At 48.9% G+C, this 20,000-nt stretch overlaps 2 non-coding genes across 2 annotated transcripts; both read right to left on the bottom strand.

Annotated features, from left to right (window-relative positions):
- Positions 1–41: 41 nt before the first annotated feature.
- LOC131697022 (U2 spliceosomal RNA) lies at positions 42–235 on the bottom strand. The gene has a single exon (XR_009306904.1). It is a non-coding gene; the product is annotated as a U2 spliceosomal RNA (small nuclear RNA).
- A 7,551-nt stretch (positions 236–7,786) lies between these two features.
- On the bottom strand, positions 7,787–7,980 carry LOC131697021 (U2 spliceosomal RNA). The gene has a single exon (XR_009306903.1). It is a non-coding gene; the product is annotated as a U2 spliceosomal RNA (small nuclear RNA).
- Positions 7,981–20,000: the final 12,020 nt, after the last annotated feature.

Genomic DNA, 20,000 nt, shown 5'->3' with positions numbered 1-20,000 from the left:
TGCCTGCCTGCCTGCCTGTCTGTCTCTCTCTTTTTTGACCTTTCTTGTGCACCGTTCCCGGAGGTACTGCAATACCGGGTCGATGCGTGGAGTGGACGGAGCAAGCCCCGGTTCCATCTCCTGCTTCCAAAAATCAATTTAATATAGACGGGTCCCCCTATGGGGGACGTATCAGATATTAAACTGATAAGAACAGATACTACACTTGATCTGAGCCAAGAGGCCGAGAAGCGATGCCCACAATGGTTTTGACCAAACGCCCCGGGCGCGGCCGCCCGCCGGAGCTGCCGGGGTACTCGCTTCTTGGACTGAGGGGAAAAATGGGAAAAAGAAAAAAAAAAGAAAAAGAAAAAAAAAGGTGCCAGGCTCTAATTATTAACACGGCCGGCGCCGCTGTGCTCGTTCTGCTTTTAAACCCATGTCGAGCCCCACCCCGAGGGGCAGGGCTAGCCAAAAATTGCATTGAACTCATAAATGCTCCTCTCCACGGAAATCTTTAGTAAAATACTCTTTTATTGAGATTTTACATTTTTTTTACATTTACACCCATTCGTTTTTTCATTCATTTTACATTTCTTTTAAAGATGACATTCATGCATACAGACATACATTTTGTTTTAAAAGCATTTAAAACACATTTAAAAACACCAAGACAATTGTGCTTTGTACATGGTTAAAACAGACACAGATTAAAATCAACATGAAAAAACCTGTGCTGTTTTAAAAGTGACTGGAAAAAAAGAACCATCTATAAAAAACCAGTGCTTGTGAGGGCCGGGGAGTGCTCTCTAAAAGTTCAAAAGTGAACATAAAACTATATTACTAAAACAGGGACAGGGGAAAAGGGACAGTGTGTGGAACAGTGAGTTAAAATTCTAAAATTTTAAAACACTTAAAATGTAACTTTTAATAGTTTACATTAAAAATCTTAAAGATACATAAAACAAAACAAAACAAAATCAAATAAAACATTCAACATAAATCAAATAAAAGTCCATAAAACTGAAACAAAAAGACTACATAAAACCAGGGCACCGTTCAAAAACGGTCATGCCAGCTAAAAAGGGCGGAATGCTGGCATGACAAAATAAATAAAAGGCTTAGCGGTGCCCCGTAGTCCCGCTCCTAGGAGCTAGCGGTTCCAGTTTTTTCCTTTATTCCATCTTCACGTCCTGAAGTCCGGCGATCCTCCACTCCGCGCAGGCCTTGTCCTTCCCGAGGGTCCGGATGTCCAGAATTACAAAGTCCTTGATAAGAGTTTGTGCCCTTCTGGTCGTGGTGATAGTGTCTAGCTCCTGCTTGTGATAGACACAGACGTTACGGCCTTCCCACAGGATCTGCTTGACAACATTGATGACACGCCAAACGCACTTAGCTGTGCTGGTATCGATTCCTCCCGCAGGCCCATAGAGCACAGTCTCAGCGGTCATCTTGGCCGTGTCAGCAAACCTGTTTAGGAAGACAGAGACAGAGAGCCAGACACTGCCAGCCACATCACACTCCCAGAAGATATGGGCTGGTGTTTCTCTCTTGCGGCACTTTGCATAGGGGCATGTTTCTACTTGGGCTAGTCCCCTCCTGAACATGAACGCTCGAGTGGGGAGTGCACTGTGGACGGTGTTCCATGCTATATCCTTCTGGACATTACTGAGGCAGCTGTGAGACACATTCTCCCAGATTTTTTGGCTTTGGGTGAGGGAGAAAGTAGCTACTTTTTCAATTTCCTGGGAACCGGCAAGATATTTAGTTACAGCCTTGTATTCCCAGGAGGCCAATTTTGCTTTATCTAAGCCCAATTTATATATAGTGTCCCTTAAGGTTCTATAATACAATGGGGGGTCCCAGGAGTACGGCACGGTGTTATCAATAGTGCAGAGGCCCAAGGCCCTGAGACAGGTGGCAAAATAGAAACGATTCATGTAACATACCTTCCTGTCCAGGGCCTGGATGTTCTTGATAGTTTGCGTGAGCCCCTGCACTCGGGTGAGCTGCACAACGTCCGGGACCCCCTTACCTCCCTTCTTGTCGGCTTTACTCAGGGTGGCTCGCTTTACCCTCTCCATCTTGCTGCCCCAGATAAAGCGGTGGATAATGCGGTCCACCACTTTTTTGGTGGTCCTGTCTGGGGGAAAGATTTTTCCTACATAAGAGAGGATGGGGAACAGTATAGACTTGGTTATTAATACTCTACCCGTCATTGTTAAGGATCTTGTGCTCCATCCGCCAATCTTTTTACGGACCTGGTTAATGGCCGCCGTCCAGCTCTGGGCCCCCGAGCTATTGTTCTCGAAAATGAGGCCCAGAATCTTGATTTTGTCCTTTTTGACAGGGTACATGTCCGACAGTTCCCTATCTACCTGCCAATTTTTAGACACGTAGACTTCGCTCTTGGACTTATTAATCACTGCCCCGGTCGCCGTGCAGTACTTCTCAAGGATATTACTAATCCGAGGTACCGACGATGTGTTGGTGCAAATGAGTGACACATCGTCCATATATGCTGTTGTTTTGACCTGGACCCCGTTGGATCCAGGCAGCTGGAAACCAGTTATATTGGTATCCCTACGAATTGCCTGCAGGAGGGGTTCAATGCACACGACATATAGCAGTGGGGATAGTGGGCAACCCTGTCTGACCCCTGACTGGATAGATATTTTACCAGTCAGGTGCCTGTTCACCAAGACTCGGGTACTAATGTTTGTATATATGGTTTTAACCCACTCCCTAAGTCCAGGAGCGAATTTCATCTGGTCCATCACTTTGTACATATATTCATGGCTTACCCTATCGAACGCCTTCTCCTGGTCAAGGTTGAACAGGCAGAGGGGATGGTTCCGTTCTCTAGAATAAGCCAGAATGTCCCTTGTTAACATTAAAATATCCGTGATGGACCTCCCTGGGACGCCACAAGCCTGGTCGGGGCCAATGACCAAAGGGAGGTGTACTTGTAGCCGGAGCATCAGAGCTTTGGCTAGTATCTTGTAATCCACGCAAAGGAGGCTGATTGGGCGCCAATTCCGTAGATCTTTAACTTCCCCTTTCTTATGAAGGAGAGTAATTACACTCTCCCGCATAGAAGGGCCCAACCGCTTCTCCCTGTAGACCGCTCTGTAGACCTCCGCTAAATGGACTTTTAGCGTGTCCCAAAAAAGATGGTAATACTCACCCGGGATGCCATCTGGACCTGGCGTCTTACCGGTGTTCATGGTCTTAACCGCCTGGGTGAGCTCCTCCAGCGTGAGTTCTGGGTCCTTCTCCTCCTCCTCCTCGTCCCGCACTGAGTCAGGCTCCAACTGGCTCAGGAACCACTCTATCAGGGTGTCATCTGTAGCTTTGATGTTATACAGGTCCCTATAGAAGTTCTCTACCACTTTTTTCACTCCCTCACTATCCTCTACTATCCTCCCCCTGCTGTCGAGCATGGAGGACATCAAGTGCCGCTTCTCCCTCGTTTTCTGGAAGAAGAAGCGAGTACACTTTTCGTCTTCCTCCATTTTTTGCACTTTTGCATTGTGCATGACCTTTCGTTGTTCCTCCCTACAAAGCACTGAAAGATCTAGCTTGGTCTGGGCTATCTCGTCGCTTACAGGGAACCCCCGAAGCTGAAGCAGGCTCAGACGCTGGAGGGCAGCATTCAGGTATTTATATTTGGCCCTCCTTTCTTTTGCTTTCCTCTTGCCTGCTGCTATGAAATAACCCTTAGTTCTCATTTTGACCATCTCCCACCACTCTATAGGGGAGTTGAATAGGTCACGCAAAGTGGTCCACTCAACAAGCCTGCTCTTATAGGCTGCAGCTATGGAGGGGTCATCGAGTAAGGAGGTGTTTAATTTCCAGACCCCTGACCCCATCTGGGAGGTCTGAGGGACCTGCAATGTTACCTGCAGGAGCCTATGGTCGGAGAAGAAGACGGCCTGGGTGTCTACTGCCGTCTTCGTAAGGGAGCTGGTATGCAGGACGAGATCTATACGGGAGAAGGAGGTCCCAGATGAGCTCACCCAGGTAAAGGGAGGCACCAGGTCCTTACCTGCATCACACAGGGAGAAATCAAATATTACGGAGGACAAAACTCTACTAGAGCGGTCGTTGCGTGGCCTGCTCCGGTCTACCTCCCTCAGAGCACAATTGAAGTCACCTGACACGATGACGGGTACGTTCCCCAGCAGGAGTGGACGCAGCTGTGGAAAAAATTGAACTCTTTCGTTTTGGTTAGTGGGTGCGTAGACATTGACCAGTCTGAGGGGAGTGTTGTTGTATGTCACATCCACGCTCAGAATTCTACCAGGTTCTACCTCCCTGCTGCTGCGGGAGGTAATAAATGGGTTTTTAAACAGGATACCTACTCCGTCGGCTCTGGCTATGTTGGAGCCCGACCAGAAGGAGTCCCCCAGGGTCCAACTCTCCTTCAGGTCCCTATAATCAGGGCTCGACGAAATACCACACTCCTGCAGAAAGATGAGATCTGCTTTCAAGTTAGCTAGATAGTTTAGTACATCAAATCTTTTTTGTGTCTCCCTGATGCTCCTGACATTAACAGACACACATATCAGGGCCATCAGGGTAGCTAACAAGAAAAGGAGTCGCTGCGTCCACCCCATAGCGACTATGATTGGGAGGTCGGGACACTCTTCCTACTCTTAGCTCTACGCTTGCTTCGAGGGGGCTTGGGCTTATTTGCAACTCCCATCACCCCTGAGAAGGTACTCACTGCTGCCTCGTCCAAGAAGGCACCGTCTTTATATGCACAGTACGTGGAGTTGTTGGGGCTATTCAACTCCCCACAAGGTAAGTCTGGTGGAACTTGCTCAGGGCCCCTCGGAACGTGTGGGTCAGCTTTGTCCTGGGGGGGGGTTATGACAGACAGCATTCTTTGGCTGTTACCGTCTGTTGAGTTGGAGCTGTTAGCAGACTTCTGGCTTACCGCGTCCAGGGGTATTCCCATGTCCTCCAGTGCTGTATCTAGGAGGACCTCTAGGGGGCCCCTGGTTTTGCCCATACAAGGGAGGGGGTCAAGGATGCTTTGAAGGGAGGCCCTTCGCTTGAAGAGGGTCATTGCTACCGAGGTACTGCTGGTCAGGGAAGGTGTTGACCCCGACCTCTCCCTCGGTGCATTAGTGAACACCTCTTCTGCGAGGTGTGCTAGGGTTTGTGCCAACGACTGGGAAGGCTGGCTGGGGATGCCCTGGCTGGCTGCTACCTGCCCACTAGGCGGCAGTGTAGCCGTCCCACTCGCCTCCGTCTCTGCCTGCGAGGGCAAGACTGGGGACTTTGTGTGGACATTAGCTGGTTTTGGATCTATGGGGGCCACCTGCAACTTGCTGTCTTTGATCCTGATCTTCTTTCTTTTCCCCCCCTCGTCTCTACCCTTTCTTTTCCCCACCCTCTGCTGGTTCTTCACTCCCTTCCCCTCCTTCTCACTCTCACTTTCACTGTCGCTTTCGCTTTCCTCCCCCACGGACTCAATCCTTATGGCGTCATAACGAGAGCCGAGGGGGAGTGCTGGCGCTGAGAGGGCCCTACTCAGGGGGGGGCCGCTGCTGGGTCCGGGCTCCCTCCCTGCCTCGTGTTCTGCATCAGAGGAGCTACTGGAGGAGCTAGTGGAGTAGCTGTTGTACTCTCTCTCTGGGCTGGGGGAAGGGGTCCTCGTAAAACGGGACATGTCTCGGGGGCGGGGGGGTGAGGGGGGTGCTGGTGATGATGGTGGTGCTGGAGTCTGGGTCTTGGATACTGTTGGTGGTGATGTGGACTGATCTTTGTTACTTGCTCCCTCTTCCTGCTCAGGCCTAGGCTTGTTCGTATTTGCCTTGCTGGCTCTGGCCATGTTGGCATAGGAAGAGGGGCAGTCCTTAAACAGGTGCCCCTTCTTTCCACACAAATTGCACTGCCTCTCTTCTCTGCAGTGGCTGGTCTCGTGGGGGGCGCCGCAGTTCCTGCACTTGACTACAGTACATGCGGCCGCCAGGTGTCCTAATTCCCCACATTTCCTGCAGAGTTTTGGCATCCCATTATAGAATACCAGCCCTCTGTTGGGCCCTAACACTATGGAGTTTGGAATGTGGCGGACGCCTCCAATGCCCGATGGATCAACATTAAGGCGTACCAGCCACTTTCTGGCTCCTGTCCAAACCCCATCTTCATCTGTAATTTTCCTCCCTTCTGATGACACCCTCCCATAGCGGTTAAGCCATGTTGTAATATCATAGTCGCTAACAGCCTCATTGAAAAATTGGACAGTAACAACTTTCATTTCTCTGTCTGTCAGTGCATCCACACAAAATTCTTTGTATGGAGCGAGATATTTATTCTCCCCCCAAAAGGACCACATTTCTTGTAACTTTTGGGGGTTCCTAAAACTGACCTCAAACACTTCCTTAAGCCCTGGCAATTTCACCAAACAATTCAAGTCAGAAGGGGAAAAACCCATACCCCTCTGAAGAATGGTCCGGCTGAACTCCAGTCTCGTCAGTCCTGGTTCCGTTTCCTCTTGCTGGGTCCTTGTGAAGCGCACCGCATTGTGCCTCCTAGTCTCCTGGGTTGGCCGGAACGCCATCCTTCAGCTGGCTCCTCCGATTGGGGTGGGAGAAGCCTCTGGACGTCCGGGTTGTCTCTCTCTACGGAAAAGAAACAACGTAAGCAGCAAATCTGGGCAGTTGAAGGAACTATTACTTTAGTCCCTGAGGAGATGGTCGCCTCGCAAGAGGGACCCCCTCCCCAGGTGAACGGTGTCCTTCCCTGGCGGAGTAGGGGGCGCTGCTTGGCACCAAGACCACGTAGGAAGAATCGTGGCTGTGACGCCTCCTCGGGGTCCGGGGCCGCCCTCTGCTCCTCCCAGATGGCGCCCTCTGCTGGGCGCCTGCTGCTCTCTCGGTCTGGATCTCGATTGCAATCAAGGGCTGGGGATGAGGTCGTCTAGGTCATCAAAGGGTCCTCAAAGGTCGTCTGGATGGTAGGTCCTCCTTCTCTCTAACTCCAGGAACGTCTGGAAAAGCCTGAAAAAGAAAAAAACTGGAACCGCCTGAAAAAGAAAAAACTGCTCTCAACAGTCAACAAAATCCTGAAAGACCCTCGGCCTGGATTGGGCAAGCCAAAACCAGACTGAGCATTAGTCTTCCAAAAAGTTGCCGAGCTGAAGAAAGCCAGTCAAAAATAAAAAAAAATTCTGTTCCTCCTCACCCGAACAAACCTCTCACAGACCCTCGGAGGGAGCGGGCAATGCCACTACCCTCTAAGCATTAGTCTTAGAAAGATTTATTCGAACTGAAGAGAAGCCAGAGTGTGGTTTTACTGGTAGCCCAGCCCTTCCGGCCGGCCCAAAGGCCTTCTCCTCTACCCGGCGGCAAGGCCAAACAAAACCAAACAAAACAGGGAACTCTTCCCAAAACGCAAGTGCCGTTCGGTCCCGGCAAAGGGGCGCTTTGCTGCTGCTGCCGCCTTGAAAGCGAGGGCTCCTTGCCCCACTAAACAGCTCCGTTTCTGCTTTACCGCTGCGCTCGTCCTCCTCCTCCCACGAGCGCAAGGCCTTCTGGGTACACTGGCCTGCTGCGTGAGCAGAGCAGACTGTCCATCAGTTAGGCAGGCCTGCCTTCCTTATTTGGAACAAACAAACAAACAAACAAAAAAAAAAAAAAAAAAAAAAAAAAAAAAACAACAAAAAGAGCGGGAAAAAATACAACCCAGAAAAAGGGAGAGGGAGAGGCTGGCTAGCGCTCTCTCTGTCTCTCTGTCTCTCTGTCTGCCTGCCTGCCTGCCTGCCTGCCTGCCTGTCTGTCTCTCTCTTTTTTGACCTTTCTTGTGCACCGTTCCCGGAGGTACTGCAATACCGGGTCGATGCGTGGAGTGGACGGAGCAAGCCCCGGTTCCATCTCCTGCTTCCAAAAATCAATTTAATATAGACGGGTCCCCCTATGGGGGACGTATCAGATATTAAACTGATAAGAACAGATACTACACTTGATCTGAGCCAAGAGGCCGAGAAGCGATGCCCACAATGGTTTTGACCAAACGCCCCGGGCGCGGCCGCCCGCCGGAGCTGCCGGGGTACTCGCTTCTTGGACTGAGGGGAAAAATGGGAAAAAGAAAAAAAAAAGAAAAAGAAAAAAAAAGGTGCCAGGCTCTAATTATTAACACGGCCGGCGCCGCTGTGCTCGTTCTGCTTTTAAACCCATGTCGAGCCCCACCCCGAGGGGCAGGGCTAGCCAAAAATTGCATTGAACTCATAAATGCTCCTCTCCACGGAAATCTTTAGTAAAATACTCTTTTATTGAGATTTTACATTTTTTTTTTACATTTACACCCATTCGTTTTTTCATTCATTTTACATTTCTTTTAAAGATGACATTCATGCATACAGACATACATTTTGTTTTAAAAGCATTTAAAATACATTTAAAAACACCAAGACAATTGTGCTTTGTACATGGTTAAAACAGACACAGATTAAAATCAACATGAAAAAAACCTGTGCTGTTTTAAAAGTGACTGGAAAAAAAGAACCATCTATAAAAACCAGTGCTTGTGAGGGCCGGGGAGTGCTCTCTAAAAGTTCAAAAGTGAACATAAAACTATATTACTAAAACAGGGACAGGGGAAAAGGGACAGTGTGTGGAACAGTGAGTTAAAATTCTAAAATTTTAAAACACTTAAAATGTAACTTTTAATAGTTTACATTAAAAATCTTAAAGATACATAAAACAAAACAAAACAAAATCAAATAAAACATTCAACATAAATCAAATAAAAGTCCATAAAACTGAAACAAAAAGACTACATAAAACCAGGGCACCGTTCAAAAACGGTCATGCCAGCTAAAAAGGGCGGAATGCTGGCATGACAAAATAAATAAAAGGCTTAGCGGTGCCCCGTAGTCCCGCTCCTAGGAGCTAGCGGTTCCAGTTTTTTCCCTTATTCCATCTTCACGTCCTGAAGTCCGGCGATCCTCCACTCCGCGCAGGCCTTGTCCTTCCCGAGGGTCCGGATGTCCAGAATTACAAAGTCCTTGATAAGAGTTTGTGCCCTTCTGGTCGTGGTGATAGTGTCTAGCTCCTGCTTGTGATAGACACAGACGTTACGGCCTTCCCACAGGATCTGCTTGACAACATTGATGACACGCCAAACGCACTTAGCTGTGCTGGTAGTGATTCCTCCCGCAGGCCCATAGAGCACAGTCTCAGCGGTCATCTTGGCCGTGTCAGCAAACCTGTTTAGGAAGACAGAGACAGAGAGCCAGACACTGCCAGCCACATCACACTCCCAGAAGATATGGGCTGGTGTTTCTCTCTTGCGGCACTTTGCATAGGGGCATGTTTCTACTTGGGCTAGTCCCCTCCTGAACATGAACGCTCGAGTGGGGAGTGCACTGTGGACGGTGTTCCATGCTATATCCTTCTGGACATTACTGAGGCAGCTGTGAGACACATTCTCCCAGATTTTTTGGCTTTGGGTGAGGGAGAAAGTAGCTACTTTTTCAATTTCCTGGGAACCGGCAAGATATTTAGTTACAGCCTTGTATTCCCAGGAGGCCAATTTTGCTTTATCTAAGCCCAATTTATATATAGTGTCCCTTAAGGTTCTATAATACAATGGGGGGTCCCAGGAGTACGGCACGGTGTTATCAATAGTGCAGAGGCCCAAGGCCCTGAGACAGGTGGCAAAATAGAAACGATTCATGTAACATACCTTCCTGTCCAGGGCCTGGATGTTCTTGATAGTTTGCGTGAGCCCCTGCACTCGGGTGAGCTGCACAACGTCCGGGACCCCCTTACCTCCCTTCTTGTCGGCTTTACTCAGAGTGGCTCGCTTTACCCTCTCCATCTTGCTGCCCCAGATAAAGCGGTGGATAATGCGGTCCACCACTTTTTTGGTGGTCCTGTCTGGGGGAAAGATTTTTCCTACATAAGAGAGGATGGGGAACAGTATAGACTTGGTTATTAATACTCTACCCGTCATTGTTAAGGATCTTGTGCTCCATCCGCCAATCTTTTTACGGACCTGGTTAATGGCCGCCGTCCAGCTCTGGGCCCCCGAGCTATTGTTCTCGAAAATGAGGCCCAGAATCTTGATTTTGTCCTTTTTGACAGGGTACATGTCCGACAGTTCCCTATCTACCTGCCAATTTTTAGACACGTAGACTTCGCTCTTGGACTTATTAATCACTGCCCCGGTCGCCGTGCAGTACTTCTCAAGGATATTACTAATCCGAGGTACCGACGATGTGTTGGTGCAAATGAGTGACACATCGTCCATATATGCTGTTGTTTTGACCTGGACCCCGTTGGATCCAGGCAACTGGAAACCAGTTATATTGGTATCCCTACGAATTGCCTGCAGGAGGGGTTCGATGCACACGACATATAGCAGTGGGGATAGTGGGCAACCCTGTCTGACCCCTGACTGGATAGATATTTTACCAGTCAGGTGCCTGTTCACCAAGACTCGGGTACTAATGTTTGTATATATGGTTTTAACCCACTCCCTAAGTCCAGGAGCGAATTTCATCTGGTCCATCACTTTGTACATATATTCATGGCTTACCCTATCGAACGCCTTCTCCTGGTCAAGGTTGAACAGGCAGAGGGGATGGTTCCGTTCTCTAGAATAAGCCAGAATGTCCCTTGTTAACATTAAAATATCCGTGGGGCCCCTGGTTTTGCCCATACAAGGGAGGGGGTCAAGGATGCTTTGAAGGGAGGCCCTTCGCTTGAAGAGGGTCATTGCTACCGAGGTACTGCTGGTCAGGGAAGGTGTTGACCCCGACCTCTCCCTCGGTGCATTAGTGAACACCTCTTCTGCGAGGTGTGCTAGGGTTTGTGCCAACGACTGGGAAGGCTGGCTGGGGATGCCCTGGCTGGCTGCTACCTGCCCACTAGGCGGCAGTGTAGCCGTCCCACTCGCCTCCGTCTCTGCCTGCGAGGGCAAGACTGGGGACTTTGTGTGGACATTAGCTGGTTTTGGATCTATGGGGGCCACCTGCAACTTGCTGTCTTTGATCCTGATCTTCTTTCTTTTCCCCCCCTCGTCTCTACCCTTTCTTTTCCCCACCCTCTGCTGGTTCTTCACTCCCTTCCCCTCCTTCTCACTCTCACTTTCACTGTCGCTTTCGCTTTCCTCCCCCACGGACTCAATCCTTATGGCGTCATAACGAGAGCCGAGGGGGAGTGCTGGCGCTGAGAGGGCCCTACTCAGGGGGGGGCCGCTGCTGGGTCCGGGCTCCCTCCCTGCCTCGTGTTCTGCATCAGAGGAGCTACTGGAGGAGCTAGTGGAGTAGCTGTTGTACTCTCTCTCTGGGCTGGGGGAAGGGGTCCTCGTAAAACGGGACATGTCTCGAGGGCGGGGGGGTGAGGGGGGTGCTGGTGATGATGGTGGTGCTGGAGTCTGGGTCTTGGATACTGTTGGTGGTGATGTGGACTGATCTTTGTTACTTGCTCCCTCTTCCTGCTCAGGCCTAGGCTTGTTCGTATTTGCCTTGCTGGCTCTGGCCATGTTGGCATAGGAAGAGGGGCAGTCCTTAAACAGGTGCCCCTTCTTTCCACACAAATTGCACTGCCTCTCTTCTCTGCAGTGGCTGGTCTCGTGGGGGGCGCCGCAGTTCCTGCACTTGACTACAGTACATGCGGCCGCCAGGTGTCCTAATTCCCCACATTTCCTGCAGAGTTTTGGCATCCCATTATAGAATACCAGCCCTCTGTTGGGCCCTAACACTATGGAGTTTGGAATGTGGCGGACGCCTCCAATGCCCGATCTTTAGTAAAATACTCTTTTATTGAGATTTTACATTTTTTTACATTTACACCCATTCGTTTTTTCATTCATTTTACATTTCTTTTAAAGATGACATTCATGCATACAGACATACATTTTGTTTTAAAAGCATTTAAAACACATTTAAAAACACCAAGACAATTGTGCTTTATACATGGTTAAAACAGACACAGATTAAAATCAACATGAAAAAAACCTGTGCTGCTTTAAAAGTGACTGGAAAAAAAGAACCATCTATAAAAAACCAGTGCTTGTGAGGGCCGGGGAGTGCTCTCTAAAAGGTTCAAAAGTGGACATAAAACTAGATCTAAAACAGGGACAGGGGAAAAGGGACAGTGTATAAAACAGTGAGTTAAAATTCTAAAATTTTAAAACACTTAAAATGTAACTTTTAATAGTTTACATTAAAAATCTTAAAGATACATAAAACAAAACAAAACAAAATCAAATAAAACATTCAACGTAAATCAAATAAAAGTCCATAAAACTGAAACAAAAGACTACATAAAACCAGGGCACCGTTGAGACAAAATAAATAAAAGGCTTAGCGGTGCCCCGTAGTCCCGCTCCTAGGAGCTAGCGGTTCCAGTTTTTTCCTTTATTCCATCTTCACGTCCTGAAGTCCGGCGATCCTCCACTCCGCGCAGGCCTTGTCCTTCCCGAGGGTCCGGATGTCCAGAATTACAAAGTCCTTGATAAGAGTTTGTGCCCTTCTGGTCGTGGTGATAGTGTCTAGCTCCTGCTTGTGATAGACACAGACGTTACGGCCTTCCCACAGGATCTGCTTGACAACATTGATGACACGCCAAACGCACTTAGCTGTGCTGGTAGTGATTCCTCCCGCAGGCCCATAGAGCACAGTCTCAGCGGTCATCTTGGCCGTGTCAGCAAACCTGTTTAGGAAGACAGAGACAGAGAGCCAGACACTGCCAGCCACATCACACTCCCAGAAGATATGGGCTGGTGTTTCTCTCTTGCGGCACTTTGCATAGGGGCATGTTTCTACTTGGGCTAGTCCCCTCCTGAACATGAACGCTCGAGTGGGGAGTGCACTGTGGACGGTGTTCCATGCTATATCCTTCTGGACATTACTGAGGCAGCTGTGAGACACATTCTCCCAGATTTTTTGGCTTTGGGTGAGGGAGAAAGTAGCTACTTTTTCAATTTCCTGGGAACCGGCAAGATATTTAGTTACAGCCTTGTATTCCCAGGAGGCCAATTTTGCTTTATCTAAGCCCAATTTATATATAGTGTCCCTTAAGGTTCTATAATACAATGGGGGGTCCCAGGAGTACGGCACGGTGTTATCAATAGTGCAGAGGCCCAAGGCCCTGAGACAGGTGGCAAAATAGAAACGATTCATGTAACATACCTTCCTGTCCAGGGCCTGGATGTTCTTGATAGTTTGCGTGAGCCCCTGCACTCGGGTGAGCTGCACAACGTCCGGGACCCCCTTACCTCCCTTCTTGTCGGCTTTACTCAGAGTGGCTCGCTTTACCCTCTCCATCTTGCTGCCCCAGATAAAGCGGTGGATAATGCGGTCCACCACTTTTTTGGTGGTCCTGTCTGGGGGAAAGATTTTTCCTACATAAGAGAGGATGGGGAACAGTATAGACTTGGTTATTAATACTCTACCCGTCATTGTTAAGGATCTTGTGCTCCATCCGCCAATCTTTTTACGGACCTGGTTAATGGCCGCCGTCCAGCTCTGGGCCCCCGAGCTATTGTTCTCGAAAATGAGGCCCAGAATCTTGATTTTGTCCTTTTTGACAGGGTACATGTCCGACAGTTCCCTATCTACCTGCCAATTTTTAGACACGTAGACTTCGCTCTTGGACTTATTAATCACTGCCCCGGTCGCCGTGCAGTACTTCTCAAGGATATTACTAATCCGAGGTACCGACGATGTGTTGGTGCAAATGAGTGACACATCGTCCATATATGCTGTTGTTTTGACCTGGACCCCGTTGGATCCAGGCAGCTGGAAACCAGTTATATTGGTATCCCTACGAATTGCCTGCAGGAGGGGTTCAATGCACATGACATATAGCAGTGGGGATAGTGGGCAACCCTGTCTGACCCCTGACTGGATAGATATTTTACCAGTCAGGTGCCTGTTCACCAAGACTCGGGTACTAATGTTTGTATATATGGTTTTAACCCACTCCCTAAGTCCAGGAGCGAATTTCATCTGGTCCATCACTTTGTACATATATTCATGGCTTACCCTATCGAACGCCTTCTCCTGGTCAAGGTTGAACAGGCAGAGGGGATGGTTCCGTTCTCTAGAATAAGCCAGAATGTCCCTTGTTAACATTAAAATATCCGTGATGGACCTCCCTGGGACGCCACAAGCCTGGTCAGGGCCAATGACCAAAGGGAGGTGTACTTGTAGCCGGAGCATCAGAGCTTTGGCTAGTATCTTGTAATCCACGCAAAGGAGGCTGATTGGGCGCCAATTCCGTAGATCTTTAACTTCCCCTTTCTTATGAAGGAGAGTAATTACACTCTCCCGCATAGAAGGGCCCAACCGCTTCTCCCTGTAGACCGCTCTGTAGACCTCCGCTAAATGGACTTTTAGCGTGTCCCAAAAAAGATGGTAATACTCACCCGGGATGCCATCTGGACCTGGCGTCTTACCGGTGTTCATGGTCTTAACCGCCTGGGTGAGCTCCTCCAGCGTGAGTTCTGGGTCCTTCTCCTCCTCCTCCTCGTCCCGCACTGAGTCAGGCTCCAACTGGCTCAGGAACCACTCTATCAGGGTGTCATCTGTAGCTTTGATGTTATACAGGTCCCTATAGAAGTTCTCTACCACTTTTTTCACTCCCTCACTATCCTCTACTATCCTCCCCCTGCTGTCGAGCATGGAGGACATCAAGTGCCGCTTCTCCCTCGTTTTCTGGAAGAAGAAGCGAGTACACTTTTCGTCTTCCTCCATTTTTTGCACTTTTGCATTGTGCATGACCTTTCGTTGTTCCTCCCTACAAAGCACTGAAAGATCTAGCTTGGTCTGGGCTATCTCGTCGCTTACAGGGAACCCCCGAAGCTGAAGCAGGCTCAGACGCTGGAGGGCAGCATTCAGGTATTTATATTTGGCCCTCCTTTCTTTTGCTTTCCTCTTGCCTGCTGCTATGAAATAACCCTTAGTTCTCATTTTGACCATCTCCCACCACTCTATAGGGGAGTTGAATAGGTCACGCAAAGTGGTCCACTCAACAAGCCTGCTCTTATAGGCTGCAGCTATGGAGGGGTCATCGAGTAAGGAAGTGTTTAATTTCCAAACCCCTGACCCCATCTGGGAGGTCTGAGGGACCTGCAATGTTACCTGCAGGAGCCTATGGTCAGAGAAGAAGACGGCCTGGGTGTCTACTGCCGTCTTCGTAAGGGAGCTGGTATGCAGGACGAGATCTATACGGGAGAAGGAGGTCCCAGATGAGCTCACCCAGGTAAAGGGAGGCACCAGGTCCTTACCTGCATCACACAGGGAGAAATCAGATATTACGGAGGACAAAACTCTACTAGAGCGGTCGTTGCGTGGCCTGCTCCGGTCTACGTCCCTCAGAGCACAATTGAAGTCACCTGACACGATGACGGGTACGTTCCCCAGCAGGAGTGGACGCAGCTGTGGAAAAAATTGAACTCTTTCGTTTTGGTTAGTGGGTGCGTAGACATTGACCAGTCTGAGGGGAGTGTTGTTGTATGTCACATCCACGCTCAGAATTCTACCAGGTTCTACCTCCCTGCTGCTGCGGGAGGTAATAAATGGGTTTTTAAACAGGATACCTACTCCGTCGGCTCTGGCTATGTTGGAGCCCGACCAGAAGGAGTCCCCCAGGGTCCAACTCTCCTTCAGGTCCCTATAATCAGGGCTCGACGAAATACCACACTCCTGCAGAAAGATGAGATCTGCTTTCAAGTTAGCTAGATAGTTTAGTACATCAAATCTTTTTTGTGTCTCCCTGATGCTCCTGACATTAACAGACACACATATCAGGGCCATCAGGGTAGCTAACAAGAAAAGGAGTCGCTGCGTCCACCCCATAGCGACTATGATTGGGAGGTCGGGACACTCTTCCTACTCTTAGCTCTACGCTTGCTTCGAGGGGGCTTGGGCTTATTTGCAACTCCCATCACCCCTGAGAAGGTACTCACTGCTGCCTCGTCCAAGAAGGCACCGTCTTTATATGCACAGTACGTAGAGTTGTTGGGGCTATTCAACTCCCCACAAGGTAAGTCTGGTGGAACTTGCTCAGGGCCCCTCGGAACGTGTGGGTCAGCTTTGTCCTGGGGGGGGGTTATGACAGACAGCATTCTTTGGCTGTTACCGTCTGTTGAATTGGAGCTGTTAGCAGACTTCTGGCTTACCGCGTCCAGGGGTATTCCCATGTCCTCCAGTGCTGTATCTAGGAGGACCTCTAGGGGGCCCCTGGTTTTGCCCATACAAGGGAGGGGGTCAAGGATGCTTTGAAGGGAGGCCCTTCGCTTGAAGAGGGTCATTGCTACCGAGGTACTGCTGGTCAGGGAAGGTGTTGACCCCGACCTCTCCCTCGGTGCATTAGTGAACACCTCTTCTGCGAGGTGTGCTAGGGTTTGTGCCAACGACTGGGAAGGCTGGCTGGGGATGCCCTGGCTGGCTGCTACCTGCCCACTAGGCGGCAGTGTAGCCGTCCCACTCGCCTCCGTCTCTGCCTGCGAGGGCAAGACTGGGGACTTTGTGTGGACATTAGCTGGTTTTGGATCTATGGGGGCCACCTGCAACTTGCTGTCTTTGATCCTGATCTTCTTTCTTTTCCCCCCCTCGTCTCTACCCTTTCTTTTCCCCACCCTCTGCTGGTTCTTCACTCCCTTCCCCTCCTTCTCACTCTCACTTTCACTGTCGCTTTCGCTTTCCTCCCCCACGGACTCAATCCTTATGGCGTCATAACGAGAGCCGAGGGGGAGTGCTGGCGCTGAGAGGGCCCTACTCAGGGGGGGGCCGCTGCTGGGTCCGGGCTCCCTCCCTGCCTCGTGTTCTGCATCAGAGGAGCTACTGGAGGAGCTAGTGGAGTAGCTGTTGTACTCTCTCTCTGGGCTGGGGGAAGGGGTCCTCGTAAAACGGGACATGTCTCGGGGGCGGTGGGGTGAGGGGGGTGCTGGTGATGATGGTGGTGCTGGAGTCTGGGTCTTGGATACTGTTGGTGGTGATGTGGACTGATCTTTGTTAGTTGCTCCCTCTTCCTGCTCAGGCCTAGGCTTGTTCATGTTTGCCTTGCTGGCTCTGGCCATGTTGGCATAGGAAGAGGGGCAGTCCTTAAACAGGTGCCCCTTCTTTCCACACAAATTGCACTGCCTCTCTTCTCTGCAGTGGCTGGTCTCGTGGGGGGCGCCGCAGTTCCTGCACTTAACTACAGTACATGCGGCCGCCAGGTGTCCTAATTCCCCACATTTCCTGCAGAGTTTTGGCATCCCATTATAGAATACCAGCCCTCTGTTGGGCCCTAACACTATGGAGTTTGGAATGTGGCGGACGCCTCCAATGCCCGATGGATCAACATTAAGGCGTACCAGCCACTTTCTGGCTCCTGTCCAAACCCCATCTTCGTCTGTAATTTTCCTCCCTTCTGATGACACCCTCCCATAGCGGTTAAGCCATGTTGTAATATCATAGTCGCTAACAGCCTCATTGAAAAATTGGACAGTAACAACTTTCATTTCTCTGTCTGTCAGTGCATCCACACAAAATTCTTTGTATGGAGCGAGATATTTATTCTCCCCCCAAAAGGACCACATTTCTTGTAACTTTTGGGGGTTCCTAAAACTGACCTCAAACACTTCCTTAAGCCCTGGCAATTTCACCAAACAATTCAAGTCAGAAGGGGAAAAACCCATACCCCTCTGAAGAATGGTCCGGCTGAACTCCAGTCTCGTCAGTCCTGGTTCCGTTTCATCTTGCTTGTTTCTTGTGAAGCGCACCGCATTGTGCCTCCTGGTCTCCTGGGTTGGCCGGAACGCCATCCTTCAGCTGGCTCCTCCGATTGGGGTGGGAGAAGCCTCTGGACGTCCGGGTTGTCTCTCTCTACGGAAAAGAAACAACGTAAGCAGCAAATCTGGGCAGTTGAAGGAACTATTACTTTAGTCCCTGAGGAGATGGTCGCCTCGCAAGAGGGACCCCCTCCCCAGAGTGACTGGCCTCCAGTTCCTCAGGTCCATCTCATCCCCTTTTTTAAACAATAAAGAAATCACACCATTCCTCATAGATTTTGACAAACTCCCTGTACGAAAAACTTCTCCGACCACCATTAATAATACTGGCCCAATTACCTCCCAAAAAGTAACATAAAATTCTTTAGGGAGACCATCTCCCCCTGGCACTTTCCTATCTGCCATTTTATTAAGCGCACTTTTCAACTCAGCAACAGTGACCGGTCTCTCCAAACTCTCTCTCACCTCATCAGACAGCCTGACATGCACTTTATCCAAAAAAGAGGCCGCAACCTCCTCATTAACCTCTTTTTCTGAAAATAATTCTTTATAAAAATTACTAGCACAGTCTAGCATGCCCTCTGTATCCACCACCGTGATCCCATCTTTCCCCTTTAAACCCCTGATCACCCTCTTTTTTTGTTCACCCTTCACCTGTTTAAAAAAATATGAACTACATGTCTCATGTTTTTCTAAAAAATCCCCCTTACACCTAAACAAAAAATTACTCGCCCTTTTTTCCCACACCACCCTCATCTTATCCTTAAGTTCCCTTGCCTTTTCAAAATCAAAATTACCCCCTGTGTTTCCCCTTATATACACCCCCTCCAAATCCTTCTGTAACCCCAAAACCGCTCTCTGCTCCTTCCTCCTTCTATTCCTGCAGAATTGTTGAGTAAGTATCTTAATTTTTCCCTTTACCCCCTCCCACCAAACTAGAACAGAATCACAATAACACAACATTTCAACCCATCCCTTAAAATGAAACACAAAAAGCTCCCTAAACGTTTTATCTTCCAATACCTCACAATTAAATTTCCAAAACCCGCCACCAAACACCGGTGTTGTGAAACTAATAATACCTTTTAAACTATCGTGATCTGAAAACCATAACGGAGATGTATTGCAAAAACTAACAGACAACACATTTGAAACAAAAAAATAATCTAATCTACTTTTTGCCCCCCTTGAATTTCTCCATGTGATCCCTTCCAACCCTGGATTACATTTTTTAAAACTATCCACTAAACTAAAAAGTACTATAATACCTTTTAACACCCCCACCGTATAATCGTGCACATTCCCCTTATCTAATGATACATTAAAATCCCCTCCCAAAACTATATGTCTATTTGTCACAAGGAGATCCTTTATGGCAACAAAACAGTCCTTTCTAGAAACCAAATCAGTAGGTGCATATACATTAATCAGTCTCAGCTTTTGACCTCTCCAGTTCACATCCACACACAGAATGCGCCCTGGCAGTACTGAAATGCATTGCACTACCTCCATCTCCTTGTCCTTTAATAACACCCCTACCCCAGATGAATGCACCCCCCCCACACTCCACCTTGACTCCCCTCCCCCCCAGTCTTTTGTGTACAAAGCAATATCAGAAGCATCCCTTAAATGAACCTCTTGCAAAAAACAAAAAGAAAATGACAAAGAATTTAAATAAAGAAACACAGAAACTCTCTTATTATAACCCCTCAAACCTCTTACATTCATAGAAATAAAAGATAAAGACATAATGCACTAAAAAAGATATGAAAAGCAAAAAAAATAAACCATCATTCACAAGTGAGAAAACCACAAAAAACCCCTCAAACCATTAGTCCCAAAAAGTCTATCCCTAGAAAGGGCCCATACCTTCTGTATCCACATAACTCCTCTCATTTTGTTCCTCTGGTAACCCCATGCCTGAGTCATAAGGACCTGGACTCACCGGTGAAAGACATAAAACTGCCGACTGCAGCACCTCTTCCTCCAAACCAGTGTCCGGTATCATGGAAGATGATGAAGAAACCGACCCAGATACCTCCTCTGCAGTCCCTGACTCCACTAAACATAACTGCTGGGAAGAAACCGCCTCTAAGCCCATGCGCTGCACGCCCACTATCTTCTTTGGAGTCCCCTCTAAACCAACAGACGCTGTCTCATGCTCCACTTCTTTGTTCCTCTTCCTCCCCTTTCCCCTTCCTTTTCCTTTTCCCTGAACCAAAATCTGCTCCGTCGTATCAGTCACGCCATCAGGGGTATCTCCCCACGACACTCCTTCCATT

Source organism: Acipenser ruthenus, chromosome 13, assembly GCF_902713425.1.
Source record: "Acipenser ruthenus chromosome 13, fAciRut3.2 maternal haplotype, whole genome shotgun sequence".
Classification (NCBI taxonomy): Eukaryota; Metazoa; Chordata; class Actinopteri; order Acipenseriformes; family Acipenseridae; genus Acipenser; species Acipenser ruthenus.
Note: the sequence above shows the minus strand (reverse complement) of the source record. Positions and strands in the feature narration are given on the sequence as shown.